Raw genomic sequence first — 14,796 nt, 5'->3', positions numbered from 1 at the left:
AATACATTGATGGGATTAGGATGTAAAATGGCCATGACACAACCTGGTGGTACCAAGCTTCCTGAAGTCAGAGAAAGTTGCTTTCCTTTGTACATGTAGCTTCTCTATCTATGAATCCATCCAAAGATTACTTGCTACCATCACAGGTATCCGTCAACGTTTGTTTTTGTATTGTGTATGTTTCAGCCTGGATATGTACAGGTGCAAATAAGAGAATGCTTCAAAGTCGGCTTGGATTAATATCACATAACAGTAAATATAATGACAGAAGATTAGAGGGTTGATGCACCAGTCCCCTGCTTCTCCATCATCAGTGTGTCAATGGCGTCTTTCCTCCATGCTATGAGACGACTGTCAGAGCCCCAAGCATCCTACCCTCACACTCCAAGAGGCAAGAAAGGGGCTGGGAGCAAAAATGGTTTTCTCTTCTTCCTGTTCTCATCATTTGTTCATTTTTGGTCAGGAAGGAATATATTTCCCCTGTGTCTTTCTAGATCCTGCTGGATAGGACCAGGTTAAACGTCTACCCCATCATTGATGGTGGCATCCTTGACATTTCTATACTTTTGAGTTTCTGAAAGCCAACAGTAGCCTCCCTCACATTTCTTCCCCAGCCCTTCCAAAGGTTGCCTTAGACTCTTAATTCTCTGCATTAAATCTTGTCCTACATGAGTTTCTGCTCTCCTGACTGAATTTTACCGATACGATTGCCTTCTGTCTTCTCAACTGTTTCAAATGTATTTGTTCCTCTTTATGGGAAAAGAACCTGAAAGATTACATTGCTCTGTTCCGTTATGTTTTGGGCTTCATCTCATCTGGCAGAGTGTAAGCTGGAATGGGCATTATTGTGTTTAGAAACAAGCGTGACATGCAATAGTGCTTAATACACAGCTGTGTTTGTGTGTGTGTGTGTGTGTGTGTGTAGGTGCCTAGTCAGCAGCCCCACTTGAGCCCAGCTTTTGAGACAATCCAACCAGATATGTGAGATATGTGAGTGAAGAAATCTCCAGATCATTGCAGGCCCCCCACACCTTGAGTCACCCCAGCATTCAATGCTAAGGCTCCAGGCATTACGGAGCATAAGCAAGCCATCCACCCAGTGCTCTGCCTACATTCCTAACAGAAAGCATGAGAATTATAAAATGCTTGTTGTTTTCCTCCACCTGATTTTAGGAAGGTTTGTTACACAGCCATAGATAACTGTAACCCGAGGACAGGATTTGAAGATTCCTGGGTCTTCTCATCAAATGCCATTTTAATATTTCCCCTTTCCATCAAGGTTAATCTTTCTACAACTAGCCTGTAAGCCCTTAAAGCCGTGTTTTAGATTTATACCGCGTTTCCCTTGGAACTGAACACACTACTGGGAACTCAGCAGGAGCTTTCCAAAATCTGCATCTGCTAACTGTCAGGGTGGTGCCCTGACTCTGCCACGGGAACTAACACTGACCACAGGCTCTGAGAGTTTCCAAAACAATTATTTTTGTGATGGAGCATGTGGGATGCCAAACGCACAAAAGAGTCAGACATAACTTTGCTGAGCCAGTACTGTATCTTGGGCCACATTTTGTGATGTATATGTGGTTTGCACTCCTCTTTTTAATTGGAAAACTATTTATCATTTCATCTGACCTCATAGTATATGGAAAAGAAAATATTTTCTCAGAGTTTGGCATTACACATTAGGTAACTTCCTAACTGTTGAAGTTAGGAAGAAGATGAACTGAGACCAAGAACTACTACTACTATAGTACTGGCAAGACGTGAACTCACTTAAGAGACTCAAGGAGTGGCCTTGTCACCGCTCTTGTCTCTACTCCCTGATCCTTAGGAATCAGGATTATTGTACATTTCACCTGCACAAGGGCGTTTATTAGATTAAGTAAATTAATAAATCCAAAAAGACTCTGGAATTCAAAATGTTATGTAGACACTAAGTATTATTTGAATGAATCTTTGTAATTGTACCTAACTGCTGTCCCATAAGATATCTTATTAATTAAATAAATAAAATGCTGCTCTAATGAAAACCTTAGCACCTATTCTGGTATACTAAAAGAAAAAAGAATTATTTAAAAAGCAGGCTTAAATTACAATAATGAAATGATTTTCTGGGCATCTCTCCTTCTTTCCTCTTACAAACATCTCAGTAGTGGGATCTGCTCTTGGGACTGTGGATGTTCACGGGGTGCAGTTGTAGAGTGCAGGAAACAAATGCCAGGCACGTAAAGAGTGATTATCTCTCAAACAACATCTGGCACCCTTGCTGGGCTTCAAAGGCAGATGCTAATGTGCTAATGCCAACATTTCTCAAGTGGTCTGTCCAGTGTGCAACTGCTCTCTGGCTAAAATGCCACCCCATTCCCAGATGTCACAATGCTTCCCACGTCACCTTCCTGTGAATGAAAATGGAAAGGATTTCGGAAGTGACTGCTGTTCTATGCCTTCATCTTATGGGAAAGGCAAACCGTCTCAGGTATATTAATAACTAGGACTTAACACTGTGCCTGAACTCTAATTTTGCCTCTGCCTGTGCCACACAGACACTCATTTGCTCTCTCTTTGATCTAGATGTGCAGAGGTTGACCACCACCTATGCCACCAAGATTGGGACCACAGTGGCCTTATCTCAAGCTTTTGTGCATCCTTCACAGTAGGAATATGAATAAACGCTTTTTAATTAATTGTTTAACCTAATTACAATTCAGTTCACTTGGAGGGAATAAATGTATGCTGGAAAAAGAAACTGATACACTTGTTTTCTGAATACAAAAGAGTCAGTTGAGAATTGTGTTTTATATAATATTTGAAATCAAGTCAAATTCCAAAAACTAAGCGATTTCTTCTAATTACTAAGCCATCTTGAGTGTCTTTGAAAAGAGTGGATGGGAGGCTTCCAAGCAGGGATTAGTTTTATTCCTTGGAGCTAATGGAAGCTCTCAACTATTGGATTAATAAAGAGTTCAGCCAGAAGATTCTTTTGGCCTTAACTTGAGTGAAAGGGAAGGGATGGGTTCAAAAATCACTTATTCTCCTTAAATCTATTTCACACTATCACCTTTCCAAGAATTCCAATTGAGAATTGGCCAGTATGAGCTCAGAACTTGCCACAACATTTGACACCATTATCCTCTTGGGTGTGTAGTGGGATGATGAGGATGCTTTATATATCTAAGTGTGACTCAACGCTGCCTGGCCCTCTTCTGTGTACCCATGGTTTACCCTCTTCTTTTCTCTTCAATGGCTATTCCAGTCCTTCATTCTTAGACTTCCTTCATCACCTACCTTTCTCATTTCTCAAAAATAGATGCCATGCAACTAGAAATCCCTTATCCTTTGCATCCGCACCTAAACATTCCCCGAATTTATGCCTTTGTTTTTCTTTGTCCCTGTAACAGTGGATGAGGCAGTCAAATCCTGTGTGGCAGCAACAGCAACCCCACAGTCCTTGGGTGAGTGCATCCTTTGCTCCAGACCCTGCCTTTGGGACAGGCGAGATGAAGACTGCAAACACATTCCAGTCATGGTGACAATATGCCAATCACCAAAGAGCTAATTAAGGCAACACCGAAGAGCAGAACAGACTTCTGGGGACAATGATTAAGCACAAATGTATTGCTGCCTATACCTATGATGGTAATTAAGATGACCAGAGGGGAAGGGGTGGTGCAGGTGGTCTGGAAATAACACAGGGAGCATTACACCTAGTATCCTTTTTGCAACTGCAAATCAGTTGTGTTCAGAAATGGCTGCACTAGGAGACCAAAAAGCAAATATGAAACCATATTAAATACGTGGACAATACATCCTTTTATAAGGAAATGTCCATCTCTTTCTAGAGGAGGCCAAACTAAAAGAAGAAAAAAAAGAAGGAGGAGGAGGAGAAAAACACTTTTCTCTGAAGCAAAGCTTCACCAAATTCAGAGAAAAATGCAATTTCTCGTGGCAGGGATCACTTCCCATCCCCCCAGGCAGCTGAGGAAATGGGCTGGTAATAGAAACTTCTATCAACCATCCCAGGAGAATTCTAACAGTATCCAAGTGAAAACACAATGTTTGTGGAAAATATTAAGATTAGTAAGACCTAAGTAGTAAATAATGGGAAATGAATGAGACAAAGGTACTGGCAGAACCATCTAGAATATGCCAGACTGGCAAGGCAGGCTTATATTCTGGCCATGAACATTTGCTTCTTGCTTGCCCAATTCTCACATCTGTGTCCCTTTTTTTTTGCTGAGGAAGGTTTGCCCGAGCTAACATCTGTTGCCAATCTTCCTCCTTTTTTGCTTGAGGAAGATTAGCCCTGAGCTAACACCTGTGTCAATCTTCCTCTATTTTGTATGTGGGCTGCCACCACAGCATGACTGACAAGTAGTGTAGGTCCATGCCTGGGATCCAAACCCATGAACCTGGGCTGCCAAACTTAACCACTACGCCATGGGAGCTGGCTCCTGTGTCCTCCTTTTAAGTCTCCCCAATGCTTGAGAGTGAGGTTTGTTTTAGATGCTGCATCTACTGGCCGACAAAGCAGTTGACTCTTTCCCTTGAAAATCTTCAAGAGAAGCTCATCCGTTCTGACTGTGGTGATGCTGCTCTGTGGAGTGGTAGAGTGCTGAGCAAGACAGTCCATGGCAGCTTCTTTTACCAACACGATTGTCAGCCTGCAAGCCACGTTCATATTCGCAGGCCTGCTCTCATTCATCCAGAGTCACCTACGACATTTTAAGGTCTTGTGAAAGTCTTCTCCTGGCCAGTTCTCAAACACACCATGTTTTTCAAGACCCTCTCGCCCACAGCACTTTTCATATGCTCTTCCCTTTGCAGGGATGACTTTTGTCCTTCCCTTGCCTGGCAAAGTGCCTACGTGTCCTTTAAGACCAAGAATCTGACACGCTCCAACTTCCCTAGGGAGAGTGAGTTACATTCTCTTCAATACGTCTCCTGTGTCATTGTCACATCTCACTGCCGTGCTGTGTTCATATTTATGTCTCTGTTGTTAGGGTGCAAATACTATGAGGCAAACTCCATGTTACTGTATTTCCAATAACATGTACAGTCGATTTGAACATGTTGAAGGCATTTAGCTGGTGAAATAATGAACTCCACAAAATGTATCCTTACTTGAGACCTTTCCTCTCTATATTAAAGATTTGATGTCTGTTAAAATGCTGATTCTCAAAGAATGGCTAACAAATGGAGTGATTTTTTTTGTCATTTCTAATGTGGATGGGTGTTAGATTATTTTCTGAGAGTCAGTTTTGATAAGGGGAACAAGGTGAGAGGACAGGGTACTGCGTAGTAGTGAAGTGGGAGCAAAGAACCACAGAGAACAAGGAGAGAGAGGGTGGCAAAGACGATAAACAGAATCAATGGACACCTCAATTCTCCCCAGACGTGGCCTCGCTCAGTCAGCCTTCCCCAACCCACTGCATGAACATGAGTGCCATTACCTGCCAGGGTAAAGCACTTCTCATTACATAAAAACAAGTAGAAAAAGGGAATAATAATAATAATAATTCCTTCATCAAATATTGCAGTCATTGCAGTGCTTGACCGTGAGTCATTAGTTTTAGCAGCATCAGACCGTTAGCTGTACTCCCATAACTTGAGTATGTGCATGAGGTTAGACATTGTTCCTTAAGCCTCATGCACCGAGATCCATGATCATTAAAGATAAAGGGCCTGACATTTAGTAAGACTGTATAGGTAACATATAAATAATATATATATATTTAATAGCGTGTAACATGCTATTACTTATTTTTAAATTAGAAGAGAACAACTTTCCAGGTATTTCAAAAAACAAGATACTAGGTATTTTGGAATTGATCAATGTACTTGCTGGGAAACATCCAATAACATTCAACTTCAGGACTGCAAATACAAAGAATGTCTGGAGGGAACCCTTTCTGAAGTGAAGTTAAGCCCTTCTGGCCCTCAGTGCCAGGGCCATTGACAGGGATTTGTAGCCTTGGGAGCTGTGGAACTCTGACTTATGCTGGATTAGCTTCCCATGGCTCACCTCTCCTCTCATCTCCAGGGGTGTGATTTAGTACAAAGAAGAGTTTCTTTAGGGTGAGCACTTTTCCCTCTGCCTGGCCTTCAAGCTGTTGACCTTCTGCTGCTTGCCCATCCAGGCACAGACTTCCCCATCCCTCTCCTTTGTCATTTCTGTTCCTTCTAGCATGTTCTTTGGCTGGTTAACTTAGCTTTAAATAGGACCCTCTGTTGCACAGCCTTATTTGGCTATAGTAGATTCCCAGAAACTCATAAATCCATTTTCATTGTGCCTGAGGCACCAAGTCATTCAGAGAATCCCTTGCTGGGCAGCAGCACATGGGGGCTAAGCTAACATTTATTTAGCCTGCAGCACAGAAAAAACCTCAGAAGCTTTTAAAGAACAAAAATGGCAAACAACAAACAAAAATCTTACCTTTTATGGTCAGGCGTTTTTATTTAATTTTTAATCCAGGAACCCAACAGCTCAATGAAAATATGAAATTGCAAATGTTATTCCTTTCGTGCTTCAACTTTAATATTTTCAGGAAGAGCTGTGGTCAGCATATATGTCATGTTGGGCTTTGAATTTAGCAAACTCATTTTCACATCAGTCACTCCAGGGAGCGTCAGAGTCTGGTGGGAACAGTCAACAAAGTCGTTTGTACCATATCCCTATGTGGTAGAGTCATCTGTGGTCAGTTTATTAGAAGGTGAGGAAAATCAAGCTCAGATAGTTATTCCTATAGCAATGCTGGTGAGGGGGTGGGTGAGTCAGGGATGAATACAGAGTCAGGCTACCATCATGTGTCTCTACAGTAACCCACTGATGTGCCTTGATATGAAAGATTAACGAGAACAGGTAACACTTGAATAGCATCAGATGCTGTTCTAAGCACTCATTTAATTCTCACAACTGTCCTATAATGTACATACATTCTTATCCTCACTTTATACAATAAGAAAACCACGGCACAGCAAAGTTATATAGTTTACTCACAGTCACACAGCTAGCAAACACTGAGTGTTCTCTCATGTTGGGAAGATATTTTGTTTATTTGGTGCTGTTTTGTTTTAAATCAGGGATCTCTTCCAGTGGTATCTGGAGATAAAACTACGTCTCATCTGTGTGTGACTATGCCTGGCTTCCACGGTGGTAGCTGATAGGATTCTTGGATTTTTTTCTTCCTCACTGTGGAAAATCAAAATCTTTGTGATCACAATTATTTTGGGATGCTGTGACAGTGGGTAATTGAGAGACTGGCATCGATTGCCGTTCAACTCTCACTTTTAGGTCAGAGCCCAAGCAGATGAAGATCGATGACGGGTTTAATTATTTTGGTGCAAGATCTGAAAAAAGGCCCAAGACTTTCTGAACCCATGTTCTGTTAGATCTTTCCAGGTCAATACTGTGTGTGGTGGGATGCAGCGGGAGTCCTCAATTTCTCCTCCTTCTGCAAGTGTTGGGAAAAGGAAGTTGCACAATGCTAGGCACTTTCTCTGTATGGTAGCTGGCATTTCACAGTGTGGTGGCCCCTGTCACAGGGTCCATCAGGCATATGCTGGGAAGACCTCCGTGGAAGGATCTGGCACCTGCTCCCCAATGTTCTTTGACATTTTCTTTAATTGTTCAAGGCGACCAGAGAAAACCTTGAAACACCGTGAGCCTTTCAAACCAAGAGCGATAAGAAACACTTTCTCCCAAGAATTCCCAGAATTTATTGCTTTGGTCATCATTCAATTGACAACATGTTCTGTGCTGTAGCTCAACAAAACGGACTTTTCTGCTGCAGGATGCAGTTTCTATTGCTCCCTCCCTGCACCGTGGCTTTTGACCAACCCAAGTCTATTTTAACAGATTGTGAATAATATTCTTATTTTAATAATGAGATTTCCTGTGAAATGTGCAGCAGAGAGATGCAAGGGACAACCGAGTAATTACGCAGTTCCTTTGCTTTCTGAATAGAACTTGAGTAGAAAAGAAAAATCACACTCCTTCAATTGAAAGAGGAATGAGAGCAAAGCTAAGACAGGCAAAGAAAGATTTCCTCAGCACATATATCACTGCTGAGTCAGATGGGCTCCGAGAACAAATGCCCTTCAACATAAGGACGTTGAGCATTTTGGGGCCTTGTACAAAACTACTTCCTGTCCAGGGGAAGGCTAACGAATGCTCAGGGAGGCAGCGTAATGAGGCAGATAGCGTCTCTAAAAGGGAGTCATTTCACTCAAAGAGATGCTGCCATTCCTTCATAGGAATTAAATTAAGACCTATATTTATGGAATCTCCAAGGTGTGGATCTTTTGCAGAGAAAATGAACTACTTTACTTCAGAATGGAACAGAAGGCATTAATCAGAAATGCATTAATGGCAAAATCCACTTTTAACCGCTTGTTACTCTAAATCCACTCCAGCACCCAGCATGGCGAGTGGCCTGTAATATTCTGATTGCCCACTGACTTCCTGCCCCACAAACCTCTCCACCCTCTTCTCTGCATTTCCACTGCCCTTGCTACCTGTCCCATCCTCAGGTGCCCGCCGCCCAAGGTCTGGCTAGAGTCGTAACTGCCAGATTGTTAATAAAGCAATTTGATCTAAGTCCCATAAGGAAATGAGTACATGCAGGCGGTATGCTGCACAGAAAGCAGTGTGGGAGTGGAAAGCAGACAGGACTGGCTCTGGGGGAGCCTCAGCTTCACCGGTTAATAGCCCTTGACTTTGGAACTGATGCTTTCTCTCTCTGAGCTTTCGTTTCCTCACCTATAAGACAGGATAATAACACCGACACTGAATGCTGTTGCGCGAGGTAGATGAGATGATGCACATACAGTTTGTAGCCCAGCACCCAGCATGTGGCTTGTGCCAACCTGATGCCAACTCCCTCATCTTTCCCTTAACTGTGATATTCTTTCCAGGAGCAACTGCTTTGTAAAAGAGGAATGAGGAGGAACACAGCCCTTTCCTCGGGAGCATTAGCATCTATTTGTGGCTTCCTGGGCACCATGACCTTTCTCCAGCTCGTTGGATCTCCCCCCACCCACGGTGGGTGACACAGTCTACTGACAATATGAGTATAGCCTGGTGCTAGGGACACGGGGGAAAGGGCTCTGCAAAGGGACAGTCCTGGACTTACATCCCAACTCGTCCATTTATTAACTAGTTGTATGATCCTGCCTAGCAGAATTTTGAACATTTCTGATACTCTTAAATGGCAATAATAGTACCTACATTTTTTTTGCTTACTTGCTAAGATTTATTGAGCATTTCCAATGCATAAAGTCCTCTTCTATTTCTTAAATATTCTCCTATTTACCTATTACAACATGCTATTAAATACCTTCTTTAAAATCATCCCTCATCATAAATGGGGTACAGAGCCTCAGAGGGCTTACCAGGATTAGGTAGAGCTGGGATCTGAACCCAGGGAGTCCCACTTCAGAGACCATGGTTTTGACAGCCACACAGCCTCTCCTCAAACATTTGGTGCACAATTGGCACTCAAAAATGCTATATTGTTTCCTTCCTATAGATGCTGCACCCCCACCATGGAGAGGAAGCAAACACCTGTGGGAACTGAGAACTCCTAGCTCTCCTAAGCCTGCCTGGCTGGTGCTATTCAGACCAAATGAGGAAGCAAAAAGCAGAACCACCTGCAGGGGCCCTTCCATCCTTGAACCTAGGTAAGGGGAAGGGGTTGAAAATGGCCCTAGGGTCTTAAACCTAATGTAAGATTAGCAAAAACTGCTCTCACACTGAGGCCCTCATCCTGTTGCATCCCCATAAATCCTGGGGAAATGTTGTTGGCTGAGGTGTTTGGGAGGAGAAACATTTTTGCTGCTAAACAACTCAGTGCTCATGTCACAGAATAGAACTTATCCAGAGCTTATCTAAATCCTCGTGAGGTCAGAGAACTCATTGTAAGGTCTGGTCCCCGGAGAGTCCGGTAATTGGTGACTTTGGCTAGATCTGATACACAGTCAGGGAGGGCTCTGCTTCTTAAGGTAGTTGCCTGTTATTAAATCCTATACTCTGTGGGCTCTCTCTATCAAAATATTCTCTCCATCTAGAAAAAATTTGATTTAGGAAAGAAGTTGGAATCAGTGTAATGACATGGATAGGAGACCTTGGCTTGGAAAATATGCTCTTTTTGTTTAGATGACTGTCAAAGATCAGCAAGTCCTCTCTCTTCATAACCTGTCATTTATATCAGTAATTATTTTATCCAACACTCATAATAATCAGGCATTAATAATAATAAGGCTAGGCTGTCTGTATGCCTAGAATGATAGCATTAGAGAGTAGTATTTTTATCCAAAAAAGAATATTGAAGAATGTTTTATATGCATCTCAAATAGCTCTCTTATTAAACTCCAACATCTTTGGGAAAAGATCACTCTTAAATATTAACCAGCTAACAGTAACTGATCCTATAACACCTCTCTAAATCAAGACCCCACTGGAATGGATCAAAAAATAAATGGCTGGTATGGGGGCTTGGTGCTCCAGGAGGGCATGAGGTGGGGCTGAAGCAAATATTTCCTTTATTTCATTTCTTTTTTAGCATTTCTTTTTTCTTTGGGAGTGATGGATTGGAAGTCTCTTTTGATGGTAACCCACACAAATGTATCATTTCCTTCTTAGTGGTTGAAATACTATTTTTATGACAGCCTTTGCAAGTGGCTTACTTAAGTGTTCATAATAGTCTGTTTCATCTTTCTATGGAGATTATCATTGCAAGAACTCAAAGTCCTCTGCAAACATTAATTAACCAAGCCTGTGTAGGTAAGGATTACTACATCCCAATTCTCTTGCAGGGAAATAGTGTGGCGCTCCCTCAAAAAATTAAAAGTAAAACTACCATATGATCTGACAATTCCACTTCTGGGTATATATCTGAAGGAAACAAAATCATTATCTTGAAGAGATATCTGCACGTCTATGTTCACTGCCGCATTATTTATATTAGCTAAGATATGGAAATAACCTAAGTGTCCATCAATAGATGAATGGATAAAGAAAATGTGGTATATATGTACAATGGAATATTATTCAGCCATAAAAAATCAGGAAATCCTACCATTTGCAACAACATGGATGGACCTTGAGGGTGTTATGCTAAGTGAAATAAGTCAGACAGAGAAAAACAAATACTGTATGATTTCATGTGTATTTGGAATCTAAAAAACCTGAACTCATAGATCCAGAGAACAGAGTGGTGGTTGCCAGAGGTAAAGGTGATCAAAGAGTACAAACTTCCAATTATAAGATAAGTAAGTTCTGGGAATGTAATGCACAGCCTGGTGATTATAGTTAAAAAGTAATTAAAAGGAGAAGAAAAAAGAAAAAAAATCACATTATACAGAAAAACGTTACTGTTATTGGAAGGCAGTGGGTTTGTTCTATAATTTTTCTGTGTTTATAAGACTTTCCCTAGTTTTTCAGGTTTCTAGTATGAAAGTCGACAAGGACTTTCTAATCTTGTAGAAACCTTATCAAGGATTGCAAAGGAAATATTACTACATATGTAAAATCACTTTTTCAAGGGATTTTTCACAATTATTCTAGAAGAGAACCATGGCTGCAATGTGTACATACAATCATACCCCTCCTCTGTTGCTCAAGCATTATCATAATCACTGTTATCATAAAAATAAAAATGGCAATGGGTTGTAGTAGGAAGAACACAGCCATAACCACACTTTAAAACCACCTTCTCTTGTGCTTGACCTCTGTGTATAGCTATATTCCAGACTAAAGAATTCTCTGACTTAGAGCTCTTGACAAAATACAGAAAGATTACGTTTTGTGTAGTGAGCCCACTACATAATTATTGTTGAGGAAATTAAGTCTCAAAAATTCCCATTTTTCAAGGGACATTTATTGGTTGTCTAGGTTCTGAGCTAGATGCTGAGGTTGTCTCATTCTCTGTCAAGAAGCTAATATTCTTATGAAAGATGACAGACTCTCAAATCATTAATTATAATACAATATGAAAAGTTGAATTGTAGAAGAGATTTTACTATGAAAACAAAGTGGCAAAAACTTGCTATGTATCACACAGATATTTTGTAACTATGGTGGGTTGAATAGCACCCTCCAAAACTCCACGTCCACCTGGAACTTCAGAATGTGACCTTATTTGGAAATAGGATCTTTGCAGATGTAATTAGTTAAGTTCAAATTAAGTCATCCTGGATTCAAATGACTGGTGCCCTTATAAGGAGCAGAGAGGACACACAGAGGCAAACAGAGATATATAGGGAAGAGTATATGATGACAGAGACAGAGATTGGAGAGATACAGGTATAAGCCAAGGATGGCTAGCAACCACCAGAATCTAGGAGAGCAGCATGTAACAGATTCTTCTTCAGAGCCTCCAGAATGGCTCAACCTTGCTAACACCTTGATTTCAGACTTCTGGCATCCTGAGCTGTGAGAGAGCAAATTTCTCTTGTCTTAGGCCATTCAGTTTGTGGTAATTTGTTACGGCAGCCCTATGAAACTAATACAGTGACTCTGTGTTCTTCCTCCTAGAAAATTATTCCTTCTTTTTCACTTTTGCTAATCCTACTCAAACTTTGGGTCTTGGCTCAGATGTATATCCTCCAGGAAACCTTCTCTGACTCTCCCAAATCTTGGCTCAGCATCTCTTCTATGTGTTCCTATGGAATCCTGTGCTTCCTCCATCTTAGTTTTGGCCAAACTCTATTATAATTCCCCAGGTACTTGTCTTTTTCCTCCCCACTGGGAGAAAGACATGCAAAGTCAGACCTCGGCCATGGCATTGTTCTAAAACTCTCCTCTTCATATATTTTCTACATTTTTTTTTTTTTTTGGTAAGAGATTATTAATGGCACTTAACAATTGCCTAGACATTCATTACCAGGACCTAGCTAAAATCAAGAGACTTTCAGCAAGCCACCTTTGACGGGTCCTGGGCCAGATACTTCCCTAAGAGCTTACCAAGAGGCAGCAGATCTGGCCCTTCCCCCACAGCTCACTGTGTCAAACCCTCCTCACTTTTCCCAGTCAGCATTGACGAGGGATGAGTCAAAAGAGAAAGGAAGAGTCAGAGTAACTGGACTGTTGGATTTACGAGGGATGCAGTGTTCATGGTAAAATGACATTTTTCTGCCCTTTCCAAAAGGTAGAGGGTACATCCATCCAAAGCTAAGACAAGAGCTCCAAGAACTTCAGTCAAAGAAACTCAGGGTGCTTTCAAAAAGCTGAAACAGGCATTTATATTCATTCTTAAGCATTATTAGTCATTTATTTTCCATTCTGGGACATTCTTTCTTTTAAATTGAGGCACAATTTACATAGAGTGAAATACTCAGATCCTAAGTGTATAGTTTCATATGCTTTGACAAATGCATACACCTGTGTAGCCCACACTTCTATCAAGATGCAGTTCCTAGGCATTCTAAAACAGCCAACTTGTTGGCTTAGCCTGAGTTGGAGACAATTGGAAAGAGATGACTGAGTGGAGATAGGCACTCCAGTGTTTGATATGTAAGGATATTGATGGTAATGACTAGTAGCTACAATGAACAGTCTTGTTGAGCCTCACTCAAGGGGGCTGTCCTTCAGTCAAGGGAACCTCAGCAGCAGGAGGCTATGAGATCACCCATGATGGAAGCTGGGATGGGGAGATGAAGAGATCAGGCTGCAGCTGGCTGTCCCAGGTCAGGGAACTGTGTGGCAGGGAGGTCCTGCAGGGCTTTCTGAAAGACTCACACGCACACACACCCTATGAATGAGACAGCATTTGAATTGCTGCAAACAGCCTGCACTGACGTCCAGCTGGTGCTGGCTAGACACAGGGACAGCCAGTAGAGAAAGACCAGCTAAGAATAAGATGTTTGTCCCTTTTCCTGTCTCAAAGCACCAGAGAAACTAGCCATTGCAGAGGAGAAGGAGGCTTCTCAGAGCTAGACTCTATCAACCTTGCTGGGGAAAGGAGAAAAGATGAGACTGAAATTAATTTATGATTGAAGTTGGAAATTAAACTGAATTTGTTATAACTGAAAGAGACTATGAAATTATTGGATTTTCCCAAACTGTTAAAGGATGGAAAAGAATGATTCAACAAAATATGATTAAAAGTAAGGACTAGAGAAAGAGAAAACAATTTCATGTTTATACGCTCACAGAATTGAGCCTTTCCAATAAATCAGTTACTGAGAAAACAATAGTTCAAGCCCGTGGATTACAGACCCCTGGGAATAAGCAGAGGAGACTCCAGGTTGCTGCAAGTTATTGCAAGGGGTCTGTAAGGCAACACATCAAATAAACATGGTCTCGTGGTGCAATAAATAATGTCTCACGTAGACAGGTAAGCTCCTTTGTCAATATTTATTTATTCAGTTTTTGTTATTAAGTACAAACTTATTTATAAAGGTGTCATTGAGTTCTTAGTATATTTATTATATATACTCAAAATCACAGGATGCTCATGTATAGGAGCTCTCACAATTATTTTTAATATGAGAAAGGAGTCATTGTCATCAAAATAAATTCCACACCACTGGACAATGTGGTAGATTTAAGTGGCCTCCAATGTCTAGGCCATCTTGGAGATTCTGTGATGGTAACCCCACACGGCAGCCACTAGCTACTTCTTGGCAGCACAGCACCCCAGCACCTTCGTATTTGTGGAGTCCTCAGTGAGCTATCTTGGGAGGAGAGAGGGCCTTGCTTCCATTTCCGAGATCTGAAAGGTGTTAGATCTTCCTTCTCCAGCTCCCTGAAAACAGAGCTTGCTCATATGACCTAGACTTGTTGAATTGGATGCTTCT

This window comes from Ceratotherium simum, chromosome 11, assembly GCF_057802395.1.
Source record: "Ceratotherium simum simum isolate JZ-2026a chromosome 11, ASM5780239v1, whole genome shotgun sequence".
Lineage (NCBI taxonomy): Eukaryota > Metazoa > Chordata > Mammalia > Perissodactyla > Rhinocerotidae > Ceratotherium > Ceratotherium simum.
This window is presented reverse-complemented; position numbering follows the sequence as displayed.